This window comes from Sciurus carolinensis, chromosome 9 (assembly GCF_902686445.1).
Source record: "Sciurus carolinensis chromosome 9, mSciCar1.2, whole genome shotgun sequence".
Classification (NCBI taxonomy): domain Eukaryota; kingdom Metazoa; phylum Chordata; class Mammalia; order Rodentia; family Sciuridae; genus Sciurus; species Sciurus carolinensis.
Window position 1 is genome coordinate 28,466,227 of NC_062221.1, and position 15,638 is coordinate 28,481,864.

Here is a 15,638-nt window from a genome sequence, read left to right on the forward strand (position 1 = left end):
TTTGGTGAGATGGGCTCCCTGGCATTGAGGACATCTTGCTGGTAATAGTTTCATTTGGCTTTGAACTCTGGCATAGTTGGAGAAATAGTGAAGCTAGTTTGTGGTTTTGTCATTGTTCATTTAGTAACACACATTTACTGAATAGCTACTATATGTTAGGTGCAGTTCTGGGATCTTCTACCCATGTGGAGTTTTTAATTCCAGTAGGGGAGACTGGTGATAGACAAGTAAGAAATAGAAATAGAGTTGCCTTTTTTTTTTTTTTTTTTTTTTTTTTTTTTTTTTTTAAAGACTAGCAAAAAATACTTGAATGGTAGAGTCTAGAGACAAACAGGGCAAGTGGAAGGAATGAGATTATAGAGGTAGGCAAGAGCCAAGATCTACTTATGTATAGCCAGAAGTTGTGAGTTTGAAGTTTGTTTATTGGGAAGCCATTGAAGAATTTTTATGACCTGGGAGTGATTAATCTGATTTATATTTTTTGATTGTTGTATGTAGACTTTTTGTGTGTGAGTATATGTGTGTGTGTGTGGTGCTGAGAATTGAACCCAGGACCTCATTTGTACAGGGAAAACACTTTACCACTTAGCCACATCCCAGCAGCTACTTTATGTAGAATAGCCTATAGGGAGGCAAAAATGGAAACAGGGAGATCTATTGGAGGCTTTTCAAATCCACTGATAGATGGTATTGACTTGGACAAGAGAATGGAGGTTGTGGATTGATGATAATAATGAAAGGTATAATAGCCTTTTTGGATAAATTGGAAGGTATGGCTTCTTAAAACCCTAATCTGTGGCCAAAAATAAGCCCCAAGCAACTGTTGGGCTTTGGAGGCTACTAATCACTCACCACTGAGTATGGTACTTTTGCTGTTTCATAAGACTTAAAGTGGATTCTCCAAGCAGCTGCCGGTAACACATTTGTGGTTTGATTAAAGTTCTTCCTTGTAACATGGCAGATTGTTTCAGAGTTGTTTTTTCAGTTCATGTTTATATTGGTGCATTAAAAAACAATAAAGGCAAGGTAAGTTTATACTTTAGCTCTGTAGATTTGCTAAAACTAGAATTTTTAACAGAAATGCTGGAGGCCTTGTAATTATAAAAGACAGTTCTAGCCAAGTGCAGTGGTGCACATCTGTAATCCTAGTGACTTGAGAAGCTGAGGCAGGAGGATCACAAGTTCCATGCTAGTTCTGGCAACTTAGTGAAACCCTGTCTTTTAAAAAAAAAAAAAAAAAAAAAAAAAAGTCATGGTGGTGCATACCCATAATCCCAGCCACTTAGGAGGCTGAGGCAGGAGGATCACATGCCCAAGGCCAGACTTGGCAATTTAGTGAGACCCAGTCTCAAAATAAAAAAATTAAAAAAAAAAAAAAAAAAGCAATGAGCATATAGGTCAGTGGTAAAGTGCCCTTGGGTTCAATTTCCGGTGTGGGGGGGAGGGGACAGTTCTACCATTAGAGTTGTGTAGCTTTAAGTAGGTTATTTATTGCTGAGTCTCAGGACCTTTATCTGTAAAAATGAAGGTAATATCTATTTCATTGGAGTTTTAGATGAGTTAATATATATGAATATCATTGCACCCAATGAATATTTGTTTTCTCCCTTGGTAGAAGCACTTGTTCAAAATCTGCTATAGGAGAGATTATTCATAAAAATTTTTCTTTCAGGATATTAGTACATTTATTATGTTTGTTTATATAGTGATTGTTTCTCTTAAGAGTAATGTGAATTTTATTGGTAACAAACTGAAAATTGATTTTTTTACTTTGATCTAATAAAAGATATATATATACATACATATATATTTAAATTTTTTTAGTTGTTGATGGACCTTTATTTTATTCATTTATATGTGGTGTTGAGAATCGAACCAGTGCCTCATACATACTAGGCAAGTGCTCTACTACTGATCCCCAGCCCCAGAGAAAAATATTGATAGACATGGTGGCCTACCCTATAATCTGAGGGGTTCAGGAGCCTGAGGCAGGAGGATTGAAAGTTCAAAACCAGCCTCAGTAATTATGGAGGCCCTAAGCTACTTAGACCCTATCTCAAAATAAAAAATAGTAAAGGGCTGGTGATGTAGTTCAGTGTTTAAGCACCCCTTAGGTTTAATCCCCAGTACAAAAAGAAAAGAAAAATGTTACATTTAGTGTTTTCATTTTCTTGTCCATTTGTTTAACTGTATTCGGGGAAGAGAATTCTTAGGTCCAAGGATTTTGCCAGTACGTTTTTGAGGGGAGAGGTACCACTGAGAATTGAACCCAGGGGTACTTTGCCACTGAACTATATCCCCAGTCTTTTTTATGTATTTATTTATTTTTTTAGACAGGGTCTTGCTAAGTCACTGAAAAAGTCTTACTGGTTGCCAGCACTGACCTGGAATTTGTGAACCTCCTGCTTCCTGAATCTCTGGGATTACAGCTGTGCACTATTGTGCCCGAATTGTCAGAAGTTTTATAAATTTTATTTGATGTACATAACTTAACAATGTAAGACATTCGAATCACAGATTGTCTAGATTGTCTTGGTTTGTGACTCTGCCTTTATTTGGTTCTGGGATCATTTAGTTTCCCTCTTTTGTGTTGAGACATCATATATGTTGTCCAGGCTGGTCTGGAACTGCTGGGCTCAAGCAATTCTTCAGAGTAACTGCCACTTAAGTGTATTCCATCTTACCTGGCTAGTTTTCACTCTAAAGTATCAGTAAATAATAGCAGCAGAGATGGGATTTTCCAAGTGGGTGGAAAATGCAGAAAAGTTGATGGGTGTGGTGGCACATGCTTGAAAACCATTAATTTAGGAGGCTGAGGCAGGAGTATGGCAAGTTTGAGACCAGCCTCAGCATCTTAAGGAGACCTTGCTCCCCGCCCCACATAAAAAATGATCGGGGATGTAGCTCAGTGGTAAAGTACCCCTGGATTCAAACCCCAGTACCCCCAGCACCTCAAAAAGAAAGAGAATGCAGAAGAGTAGATGGTAGGGTGAAGATTTTCCTCCACTAGCCTGCTACTACCACCTTTTTTTCCCCAGTACTCAGGATTTAACCCAGGGTTTTGTGAATGTTAGGCAAGCACACTACCACTGATCTACATGCCCAGCTCTGCCATCACCTTTTATAACTGAAGAGTTCTTGAACAACCTTTAATCCTTGCCAACTCTATCTTTTGCACATATAGTGAACTCTGACTAAAGATTTAGTGATGAATCAGAAGCATTTATTTAATAATACACCAGTTATGTACATTTTGTTTCCAGGCTTTTTTTTTTTTTTTTTAGAAATTATGTTCTCCATTATGTTTTCCCAATTTTGCTAATTTTACATCCTGACCATAGTTCCTTAAACTTACAGAAAAATGTTCTGCTTTATAAGTAATCCCCACATAAAAACTGGTGAATATTTATAGGAAATAGGGACAAAAGTATAGATTTTTATCTTCTGAAACTTTTAATTGCTCTAAAGCACAGGAACCTAGTTTCATTATGTTTTGAAAAATGTTTTGACTGTAAGCATATGGTTGAAAATTCTGATGAGTACATTGTTACTTACATTTTCATGGCAGTTGTATCCAAGGCCATATGGTACCAGTGAATTGTGGTTCTCCGCCTCTTCCGTGGACCCATGTACAAATGCTCTCCCACTTTTCTGTGTTATTTTCACATAGGCCTGTTTGTAGTGTAGGCTTTGGGAACCTCAGAAAGTAAATCTAAGTTGGATAGTAAATGTTGTAACACTTCACTAATCTACTTTTTTTTTGCCACAAGATAATTTTGTTACGTGATTTGGAAACTTTGTTGGAAGCACTGTGTTCTGAGTTTTTATGGAAGAGTTATTTTCTGGGTGTCATCTCTTGTTTAACTTTTCTAGTTATTCAGAAGGACACTTTGTCCATCTTTTGAAGATCTTAAGAAAAGGAAAATAAAAGTATCTTAGTATCTTAGAGAACATGGGTTAATGGAGTGAATCTGACAAATACCTAGCTCTGACACTTTATAATTGTGGGTTTTTTTTTTTTTTTTTTTTTTAGTTGTTGATGGACCTTTATTTTTATTTATATGTGTTACTGAGTATCAGATCCTGTGCCTCATGCGTGTTAGGCAAGTGCTCTACCACTGAGACAGGACACCAGCCCCCTAATAGTGGTTTCTTTGTGACTCAGTTTTCTCTTCTGTAAAAAGGTAATAATGATAATGGAGTCCTATGAGGGTTCAGTGAAAGAGAAGTATTTAGTCCTTCACCTTTCACCCAGTTTGTAGTTAGTTTGTAGTACCTTAAAATCATATTTATTTTGTTCGTTTGTGATGGGGTTTGCTATGTTGCCTGACTTATCTTGAATTTGTGGGCTTAAGCAGTCATCCTGACTGAGTTTCTTAAGTAGCTGGGACCATAGACATGCAATATTGTGCTTGACTGTAAGAGAATTTTTTGGATTGGGGGAGTGGTACCCTAAAAACTGTTGAAGGAATAGGACAGGGCTTATTACTAAGTTGCTTATGCTTAATTTGAGCACAGTGGATCCTAAACTTGACTGTTCCAAAATTGTGATCCAGTTCCTGTGATGAAACCACCTTGGGTGTGTTTTTAAAAATTCACCTTCATGGAAGTCATGTGCAATGATTAGTCCCAGTTGCTGAGGAAGCTGAGGCAGGAGATTTGCTTGAGCCCAGGAATTTGAGGCTAACCTGAGCAACATGATGAGGCCCTGTGTCAAAAAAATCAACTTTCCTGGAAGTATAATTTGTATATTACAAAATGGACCTTATATAAATGTTCAGTGCTTTGATAAATGTATACACATGTATAATCACTACTTAATCAAAATAAAGGATATTTCCTTGAGAGGCTATGAAGTGTTGTTTTTGTTTGTGTTTTGTGGTGCTAGAGATTGGACCCAGGATCTCATGCTTGCCACTGAGCTATATTCTCAGCCTAAAAGTTGTGTGTGTGTGTGTTTTCCTGGTAATGGGAAATCGAACCCACGCAGCTACATCCCCAACCCATTTTATTTTAACAAATTTTCTTTTTTTAAATATTTAGTTGTCAATGGACCTTTATTTATATGCAGTGCTTAGAACCTAACTCAGTACCTCACACATGCTAGGCAAGCAGTCTACCACTGAACTATGACCCCAACCCTTAACTAATTTTTAAAATTATTATTTTAAGAAGATATACTTAGTAAAAATAAAATCCTGCAATAAAACTTACAGTTGAGGGAGCGGGAGACAATGTGTGTGTGATTTTTGTATATATACATACACATATTCTGATTTTTTTCCCTTATCCCAGAGCTGCAGATATCCTTCTCTCATAGTATTATTTCTGTCGGGACTTTAAATTTTTATTTATAACAAAGTAGTAGGTAAAGCTCATATATGGAACACAGTGTAAAAGTGTGGAGTGTGAAAAGTAAGTCTCCCATCTTAGATTCTTGGTTACCTAGGTCTTTGTTTCAGAGAAAACCAATTATTTGAGCTAGGTGTGGTGATGTGTACCTGTAATCACAGACTGAGGAGGCAGAGGCAGGAGGATCACAAGTTCAAGGTCAGCCTGGGCAATTTAGCTAGACTTTGTCTCCAAAATGAAGAGTGCTGAGAATGTTGATCTGTGTTAGAGTGCCCCTGGGTTCAGTCCTTAATACCAAAGATGTGAGGGAGCTAGTTGTTAAGCTTGAGAGGAATAGCATCTGGACCCAGCCTGAAATGTTTGTTCCATATGCAAGGTGCCTACCTGCTCATTTCCATTGCCAAAACATCCTAGGACTTTAGATAGCTCATTGGGGCTATTTCATGGTTCATTCTTCTGTTAGTCCTGCAGATAAGCATTGTCTTGTAGACAGTACCCAATCCTGATTCTGTACGTCCATTTAAGGTTAACCTTGGAATATTTACATTTTGTGGTAGGTAATTTGGTGCTCTTATTTAGGAAACCTGAAGTATGTTGCCTTAGGAGGTGTTTCTTGCCTCCCTTCTCACAGAAAGACTGAAGTTTAGAATGATTCTTACTCTGCAGTAAACTGGAGGTTTTCTACATTCTTCTCTGCTTACCTCCCAGTGCCATAAACCTGTGGCTCTTAATCTCCAAAGAACCTTACTTCTGTAGAAAGAAAAGCCCTGAAGTGCATTCAGCCTGTGGCAACTGCTTGATCAAGATAACCAAATAATGCCAACAGAGTGGCACATGCCTATAATCTCAGCCACTCCTGAGGCCGAGGTGGGAGATTACAAATTCAAGACTAGCATTAGCAATTTAGTGAGGTCTTCAGTAACTTAGTGAGACCTGTCTCAAAAAAATAAATAAAAAGGGCTGGGAATGTAGCTCAGTGGCAAAGTGCACCTGGGTTCAATCCCCAGTACCAAAATATGTTTGTGTGTGTGTGTGTGTGTGTGTGTGTTTGTGTGTGTAACCAAATAATGACAATACCAGTGTCAAGCTCATTGTGGACAGGTGGTTTAGGCCCTTTTGCCAAAGGTTTCCTATAATGACTTTATACTTTGAGCTTAATTTTCCAGATGGTTAATGGTGTTTCCCCTTCTGTGCTAGTCACAGTTCTAGGTGTGGGTGAATTTAGCGTTGGTAGTTTTCTAACACTTGCTCTGAAACAGTTTCAGTTTAGGGATCCTCCTCCTCTAATTTAATACAATTCTAAGTATTCTGTTCATTTTAATTGTATTTTTCAACAAAGAAGGAAAACATTGGAATCAGAGGATATTGAAGAGAGGGGAAACTTATGAAAAGTTCTTTTCCATCAGGTTTTTTGTTTCTATTTTGGTTCCTTTTCGTACTGTCTAGGAAAAGTACCATATTTTTTAACCTTTATTTTAGTTTTATAACCCTCTTGATAACTTTGCCTCAAAAAGATGCATTGTAGAGTATCTTTTGAGTTTTCATGGGATTCATAAGTATTTAGGTTGGGGGAAGAAGAGTGGCTCTTATGGAACACTTGCACAACAAACCAATGAAATAATATCACTCGGTTCTAGATGATTGATAATTTTCAGGCCTTAAAATTTGTTTCATAGTGGATGTCTTGTTTTCCTGTTTTTATAATGTCTGGGCCTTGAGCTTCCCTGAGCTCAAAGATTTTTGAGTTTTACCTTTGGGGTTTGTTGCCTGTTTTAGGATTCTGTCCTGGCTTGCATAGAGCCTCTTTATGCCCCTATTTTTACATTTAGGAGCACAACTTTTACAAATTTTTCTATCTTTGTCATGAGGCTATACCTCTTTCTTACTTAAGCATGCATTTTTCTCTTTTTTCTTCTTTTTTTTTAGTACTGAGGATTAAACTCAGGGCCACGAGACTACTGAGCCACACCCCCAGCCCTGTTTTGTATTTTATTTAGAGACAGAGTCTCACTGAGTTGCTTAGCACCTCGTCATTGCTGAGGCTAGCTTTGAACTCGCAATCCTCCTGTCTCAGCCTCCCAAACTACTGGAATTACCATGGTTCCCGGCTAAGCAAGCCTTTTTCTAAACTGTTGTGAAGTGAGCTACTGGCTGGTTAGACTTATAGAATTGTCTAAAATAAGCATGTGAGTTCAAAAGAAGGATCTGAATTTGAGCACCTCCTGTTACAGATAATTGAAGTTTCTGATTACATGTGGATTTCTGGGAGTTTGTTGTTCGTTTTGAGAGAAATCTTACGTTGCTTAGGCTGGTCTGGAATTCCTGGGTTCAAGTGATCCTCCTGCCTCAGCCTCTAGAAAACAGGACTGTGCTACCACTGCCCCCACTTGGAGGATGAATTCTCCAAATACTGAAAAAAAGTGTCTTAATGTAGCCTCAGCACTGCTGTGTGTTGCTGATCTTGTAATCATTTTCTTTTTAAAATCTATTGTGTACAAATTGGTTAGTTTCTTTGTTCCCAGATTGTTCCATGATTTGTTACTTGAGCACCTGTTTTGTGCCTGTGCCTAACCTGTAGTGGTGAATAAAAACATGTTCTTACATTAATGGACTTTGGCAGGAAGATACCTTGGAGAAGGACATGATGAGTGAGGCAGAGAGACATGTGAGAGCACCTGCCTCTTCAGGGCCTGAACAAAGTTGGGAGCTCGGGGAAATCCCTGAGGATAGTGACTTAGCCATAAGCTTGAGGTTACCAAAGTGGAGGATGGTGGGTGGAAAAAGAAATACAGTTTAATAGCTTGAGTTTTTGGATATTTCATTGTTTCAGCTGAGGGTTATATGCTTTGGGTTTTAGAATTTTATAAATTAGTGTCTTGATTTATATTTATTTCCCTTTATCATTAGTTTGACACTAGTTCAATAGAGATGATTTTGTACTACTTACATTGACACTACTGACTCTTTCAGAAGCCAGCATTGTCAAAACCCAGGATTGGGAGAAGGTTTTTAACCAAGTACACCAAGCTCTTCATTCTTTTTAATGAAATTCACAGGATTTTTAATGTATCTTAAAATGTCCTGTAAAATTTTCAGGTTTAGTTTCTATAAGACTAGACAGCTTTTGCTTTTGTAATAATCATATATACAATACTGCTTTAAAACAGTTAGAAGGGAAAAAATGGAAATAGGCCAATGGGAAACTGTAAAGCTGAGCGTGGAGCCTGTAGAGACAATGCATGGCAGGTGGAGCCTCATAGTCCCATACCTCCCTCAGCTCTTAAGAGATCTCAGATCTTAAGAGATCTCTGAATTTATCTTTTCCCAAGAAGAACAAGAGATGACTGAGGCTCAGGGTCTCACTAAATTACCCATGCTGGCTTTGAACTTGTGATCCTCCTGCCTTATGCTCCTGAATAGCTGGGATTACAGATTTCAGAAGTTGGTGATAAAAACTGGGCATAGTGGCACATGCCTATAATCCCAGCAATTTGGGAGACTGAGGCAGGAGGATGGCATGTTCAAGGCTAGCCTCAGCAATGTAACGAGGCACTACGCAACTTAGTGAGACCCTGTCTCTCAACCACCTTTTGACCCAGTTATCCCACTCCTCCATTTATACCCAAAAACTTAAAATCAGCATACTACAGTGATGCAGTCACATCAATGTTTATAGCAGCTCAATACACAATAGCTAAGCTATGAAACCAACCTACGTGCTCTTCAACAGATGAATGGATAAAGAAAATGTGGTATAGGGGCTGGGGAGATAGCTCAGTCGGTAGAGTGTTTGCCTTGCAAGCACAAGGCCCTGGGTTCGTATCCCTAGCACCCAAAAAAAAGAAAGAAAGAAAGAAAGAAAATGTGGTATATATTCACAATGAAATATTACTCAGCCATAAAGAAGAATGAAATTCTGGCATTTGCCAGTAAATGGATGGAACTGGAAAATATCATGCTAAGCAAAATAAGCCAATCACCAAAAACCAAAGGCCAGATATTTTCTTGGATGTGCAAGCTAACTCACAACAAGGGTGGGATAGGGAAGAATAGAAGTACTAGGTTAGACAAAGGGGAATTAAGGGAAGGGAGGGGGAATGGGAATAGGAAAGATAGTAGAATGAATCAGAAATTACTATCTTATGTTCATATATGATTTCATGACCAATGTAATTCTACATCATGAGAAGAATGAGAAATTATACTCCATGTGTGTATAATATATCAAAATACATTCTATTGTCATGTATAAGAACAAATAAAAAATATAAAAATGTAACTGGGGATTGGTAAAGTGTCCCTGGGTTCAATCCCCAGTACCAGTAAATAAATCAATAAGTAAATAGGGCTAGGGTTGTTTCTCAGTGATCGAGCACTTACCTAGCATGTGTAAGGCACTGGGTTCAATCTTTGGCACCACATAAAAATAAATAAATAAAATGAAGTTAAGGGTCTGGGGTTGTGGCTCAATGGTAGAGCACTCATGTAGCATGTGTGAGGCACTGGGTTTGATCTTCAGCACCACATAAAAATAAATAAATACATAAATAAAATAAAGGCATTGTGTCCATCTACAACTAATAAAATTTTTAAAAATGAAATTTAAAAAGCTAATTCGTAAAAAATAAGTAAATAAAATGAAATTTAAAAAAAAGAAGGGAAAAAATGAAAGATGCAGCTGAATTATATAATTGAGATACATACATGGATGTCCCAAAGGTAAGTCTCCTCCACTTCCTCCTTCTCTTCCTACTAGGTGCTGGATTTTAAACCCAGGTCCTTGCATATGCTAGGCAAGCCCTCTACCACTGAGCTATACCCCAGCCCATTTTCTTTTTAAATATCCTGTTTTGTCATTCTGATTTATTATCAAACCCCTGGAAAGTGAAGTTGTCTTGCATTTTTCTGTTTCATGTGCAGATATCTAGTGTTATCTTTAAAGTACTGAACTTAGTAAAAAAGTGAAAATTAAGTCATGTTCAAAAGTATGGTATATAGATTTTACTTTTTGAATGGTTGAGAAATGGTATAAAACTTAATGTAATCATCAGTGCTTTCGCATAATTAGCCCTTTGAAGAATTATGAGTTAAAATTATAATTAAGTATACTAAATTAGTCATTTTAAAGCCATGCTAATTTTATCTGCATGGAAATTTATTCATTATCTTTCTAAAATATTGCAAAGATCTTGATCTGACAGAAGCAGCATAGTTATCCAGTTCATTTATTTCCACTTGTGTTTCTTGGTTGGAGGATTGTTTTGTGCCTGCTTATAATGAGTGTTTGGCTAATAAATGTCTTTATACTGCATTCAACATAACCTGATAGCATTGCCTCATACATTTTTGGCTTTTTAAATTCCAAAGAAACTGAAAATTGCTAAAAAGCTAAAAGTTAGGCACAAAGGCAAATTTGCTGTGAATATGAGAAGGTATAGAAAATGTATAGTCTCCAAAACAAGTTATCAAAATTAGTTAGAGGCTGGGACTGTAGCTTAGTGGTAGAACCCTTGCCTAGCATGTGTGAGGCACTGGGTTCAATTCTCAGCATTACATATAAATAAATAAAATAGAAAAGGTCCATCAGCAACTTAAAAAAAAGCTAACTCAGGTTGTAGAATTCAAATTATTATCAACCCCGCACTTAATCATACCACACCCAAACCCCAACATACCTCTCTGATTTTAAAGCCTGTTTTAATTCCCCATGAGAAATACCAGAAGGGGCTCAGTCCACTAACCTAAAAACATTACTAATCATGGAAAAAATCATACTTGAGGACACTGGCAAAGGTATTTTAAAATGTATTGAAAGGCTGGGGATGTGGGTTGGTAGTAGAGCACTTCCCTGGCATGCATGAGGCCTTGAGTTCATTCCTCAGCATTACAAAAAAGTGAAGTACTAAGAAAGGTGTGTTTGTGTTTTAAAACATTGCCATTTGCATTAAGGGTTTTCGTAATTGCAATTCAGAATTCTGAAAACCACATAACTCATTTGATGGCAAAACCTGATATGAACTAATGTGAGCTTGTTTAGTCTTTATCCTTTTTAGTGTGAATATTCATTTATTTTACTGAAGAACTATTAATCCACTGAGTATGTTATATAATGTTTGGCATTTGTTGACTATTACCTTTCTAGAATCTGAAAAAGACAATTTAGAAACATCTGGTTCCAAAGACTTTTGTGTGGGGGTGGGGATACTGGGGATTGTACCCAAGGACACTTTACCACTGAGCTCCATCTCCAGACCCTTTTTTAGTTTTTGAGACAGGGTCTCACTAAATTGTGGAGGCTGGCCTTGAACCTTATGATCCTCCTGCCTCAGCCTCTTTAGTCATAGAAAACATAGACTGGGAAAAGAATAATTTTAGGAAAACACCACTATATTCAAGTAGCCTTGATTCTGTTCTGATTTATGGGAAAAAGTATTTGTATATTCAGTAAATAACTGTCAATAAGTTTTTTTTGTTTTGTTTTGTTTTGTTTTGTTTTGTTTTTGTGGTGCTGAAGATTGAACCCAGGGCCTTGTGCTTGCAAGGCAAGCACTCTACTGACTGAGCTATCTCCCCAGCCCCTAATATTTTTAATAAAAAGAATTTTTGTCATATCTGGAGTGCTAAGATGTGCATCCCTGCCCCTGCCTTATTTTTTTTTTTTCTTTCATGTATGAATGTAGGAACTACAAGCTTTGTAGACAGTGGGTTGTACTTGCAGATTTTGTTCAGAAAGAAGTAACTTCCTGTTTGAATTATGAGATGTAAGCCCTATTCAGAAAAGAAAGAATGTAGCCATGTGCCTACCTGTAATCCCTGGGGCTCAGGAGACTGAAGCAGGAGGATTGCAAGTTCAAGGCCAGCCTTAGCAATTTTGATCCTATTTTAAAATTAGAAAGACCAGTGGGTGTGGTGGTGCATGCCTGTAACCCCAGTGGTTCAAGAGGCTGAGGCAGGAGGATCACAAATTCAAAGCCAGCCTAAGCAATTTAGCAAGGCCCTAAGCAACTCAGTGAGACCCTGTCTCTAAATACAAAAAAATGGTTGGGATTGTGGCTCCACGGTAGAGTGCTTGCCTAGCATGTGTGAGACACTGGGTTCGATCCTCGGCACCACATTAAAAAGAAATAAAGTTATAAAGTGTGTGTGTGTGTGTGTGTGTAACTCATACACCCTGGGGTTCAAAGCCTAGTGTGGGGAGGGGAGAGAAGAAGAAAAGGAAGAAGAAAGAAAAGAAGTAACTTGAAGTAAATTGGAAGGCTAATGTCTCATCTTAGTAATTTGAATAAGGTTTCCTTTCAAAAATGTTTCCTTTCAAAAAGTTGACTCTCTTATGTAACAACATATTTATCCATTAATTTAGGAAGTCTAGGAAATTTAGGCTAATTCCAGTGATTGCATACTTCTTGAGTGCTGTTTTTGGCTGTGCTAGGAATTGTAAAGAATATAAAAATGAGCTGGACATGACTACGCAGGCCTTTAATTCCAGAGACTGGGGTGGCTGAGGCAGGAGTGTCAGGAATTCAAAGCCAGCCTCAGCAACAGCAAGGTGCTAAGCAACTCAGTGTCTGTAAATAAAATACAAAATAGGATTGGAGATGTGACTCAGTGGTCGAGTTCCTGGTACCATCCCCCCAACCCCACTGCAAAAAATATATATATAAAAATGAAGAGTGGCACTTCTTTTTTTTTTTTTTTTTTTTGGTAGAGTAAAGGTCTCAGTGAGTTGCTTAGGGCCTTGCTAAGTTGCTGGGGCTGGCTTTGAACTTAGGATCCTCCTGTCTCAGCCTCCCTCGTGTTGGGATTACAGGCATGTGCCACTTTGCTCAACAAGATTGGCTTTTTATACTAGAATTTACAGATAATAGTATCCAACAGTTAAGCATTTATTGTTATATGCTAAGAATATTAATTCTAGATGCTTTCCTATATTAGCTCATTTAATAATTACCATTGTCCTGTGTGGGTAGGAACCATTATTTTCCCCATTGGTACAGATGAGGAAGTAGAGGTACAGAAGAATTAAGTAACTTCCCTAAAGTTTCACAGTTGCTTTGAATGCAAGCACCAGGCTCCAGAGTCTTTTCTCTACCAGAACAGAGAGCAGTAGGTGATTCAAGCTTACATAGTAATATGAGAAATAGCACTGAGTAGACCAAGTACCATAGTAATTCAAGGATGAAGAATTTTTATCTCATTGTAAGGGAAGAGGGGGTAGCCCAGTGTTGGTTAGACTGGCTGGAAGGATGTACGGTAGAAAAGGGCAGTATTATGCTTCTGTATAGTCTTGGGAGGTCACACCCCAAGATGGATCTTCACATATATACTGCTTTGCTTCCTTCCTCTTTCATCTAACCTGCTATATTCATCTTTCCAAGTCAATACATTTTAAAATTTATTTATTTGGGGGTGAGGGTAGAGGGAGTACTGGGAATCAGGTAAACCCCCGGCAGTTTACCACTGAACTACATAATCGGCCCTTTTTATTGTTTATTCGGAGGCAGGGTCTTGCTAAGTTGTAACTGGCCTGGAACTTGGAATCCTCTGTCTCAGTTTCCAGAGCTGCTGGGGTTTCAGGCTTGTGCTGCTGTGCCTGGCAAATATAGTAATTTTTGAAAATAGTTTAATTTGGTAAATTCAAATAGCGCAGGAGGATATGTGGTCCCTAGAGGCACCCATTAAGAGTTTATCGTATATTCTTCTAGAGATCGTCTGTGCATTTACCATCTTTCTTCCAGGGAATATCTGTTTTGTACCTCTGCCAGGGACTATTCTATATATCTGTACATCCTATCATTATATAGTAGTATGACAGTATATTTTAGTACCTCATTCTTTTCACTTAATTTGTCTCAGAAATCATTCATTAACACAAATCTTTGATTTCATAAACAACCATTGTATGGATAAACTGTTAAGATACTTAACTAGTCCTCAAAGCATTGTTTCCAGTCTTCTGCTGTTACAAATATTACTAAAGTGAGCATTCATGTACATAAATGTTTGCATCTATGTGTGACTGTTTCTGTAGGATAAATTTTTTTTATACCCCACCCCCACCCCATCCAACCATCAAATGCTGCAGATAAGACCCAGCCTTGCATATGCTGCATAAGCACTTTTCACTGAGTTATATCTCTAGCCCTATAGGATAAATTCTTCAGAGTGGAATTGCTGGTTAAAATGGTATATGGAATATTAATTCTGATATATGCTGCCAATAGACAAAGAAATTGCTCCTTGCAATTATTAAAGTGTGCTCTTTTTCTGACTTATTCCGAAACACAGAAATTCTTTATCCCCACTGGGGTTTCACTTCCATTGATCCTGCTGTCTTTTCATTGTTTCTCATCTTTAGTTCATCCCTGTAATCATCTCCTGGTGTTGAATCTCAACTCCTTTTCCCTTTCTCATTTCATTTTATCATAAAAACTTTGGCCCTGGGTAAATCTAGCTCTTGACCTGTTCTGCACCTGTTACTAAATGGGGCTAGAGAAGAAAAACAAAAATACATTGACTTTTTTTTTTTTTGGTGGATGGACACAGTACCTTTATTTTATTTATTTATATGTAGTGCTAAGGATCAAACCCAGTACTTCACATGTGCTAGGCAAGTGCTCTACCACTGAGCTACTACAACCCCAGTCCACTGGATTTTTCTTTTTGTTTGTTTCTAGTGTTGGGGATTGAACCCAGAGATGCTCTACCTCTGAGCTACATCACTAATTCCCTTTTTTTTTTTTTTTTTTTTTTTTGCGGTGCTGTGGATTGAACCCAGGGCCTTGTGCTTGCAAGGCAAGCACTGTACCAACTGAACTATATCCCCAGCCCACTAATTCCCATTTTTAAAAAAACTTCAGACAGTCTCATTAAATTGCCCTGACTGAGCTGGGTACAGTGGCATAGCCAGTAATCTCAGAGCCTTGTGGGGCAGGACGATCTCAAGTTTGAGGCCAGCCTCAGCTATTTATTGAAACCTGTCTCAAAATAATAAAAAGGACTTGGGGATATAGCTCCGTAGTAGTGTTCCTGGTACCAAAAACAAATAAACTGTATTATGTTGCTTTTACTGAATTGAGCCTGTTACATCAGGTTATCTGGAGTTATTGAGATGACTTAATTTCAGAGGAGTTAGAAAACATTGTTTCTGCAGTGCAGTTCTTGAAACCTAGAAATTATTTGCTTTTGAATAGCTTTGTGGTTCCAGCTTAAATTTCAGAAAATTGCTTCTTGAATGGATTTTTCCAACCCACCATCATTTTTACCCCACCACCCTTTTTACCTAACTG

General features: G+C 37.8%; 1 protein-coding gene across 2 annotated transcripts in view; it reads left to right on the forward strand.

The window, feature by feature from the left end:
- Nucleotides 1–15,638, forward strand: part of Rhoa (ras homolog family member A) — a 45,792-nt gene that overhangs the window by 6,570 nt on the left and 23,584 nt on the right. The window lies entirely within an intron of this gene.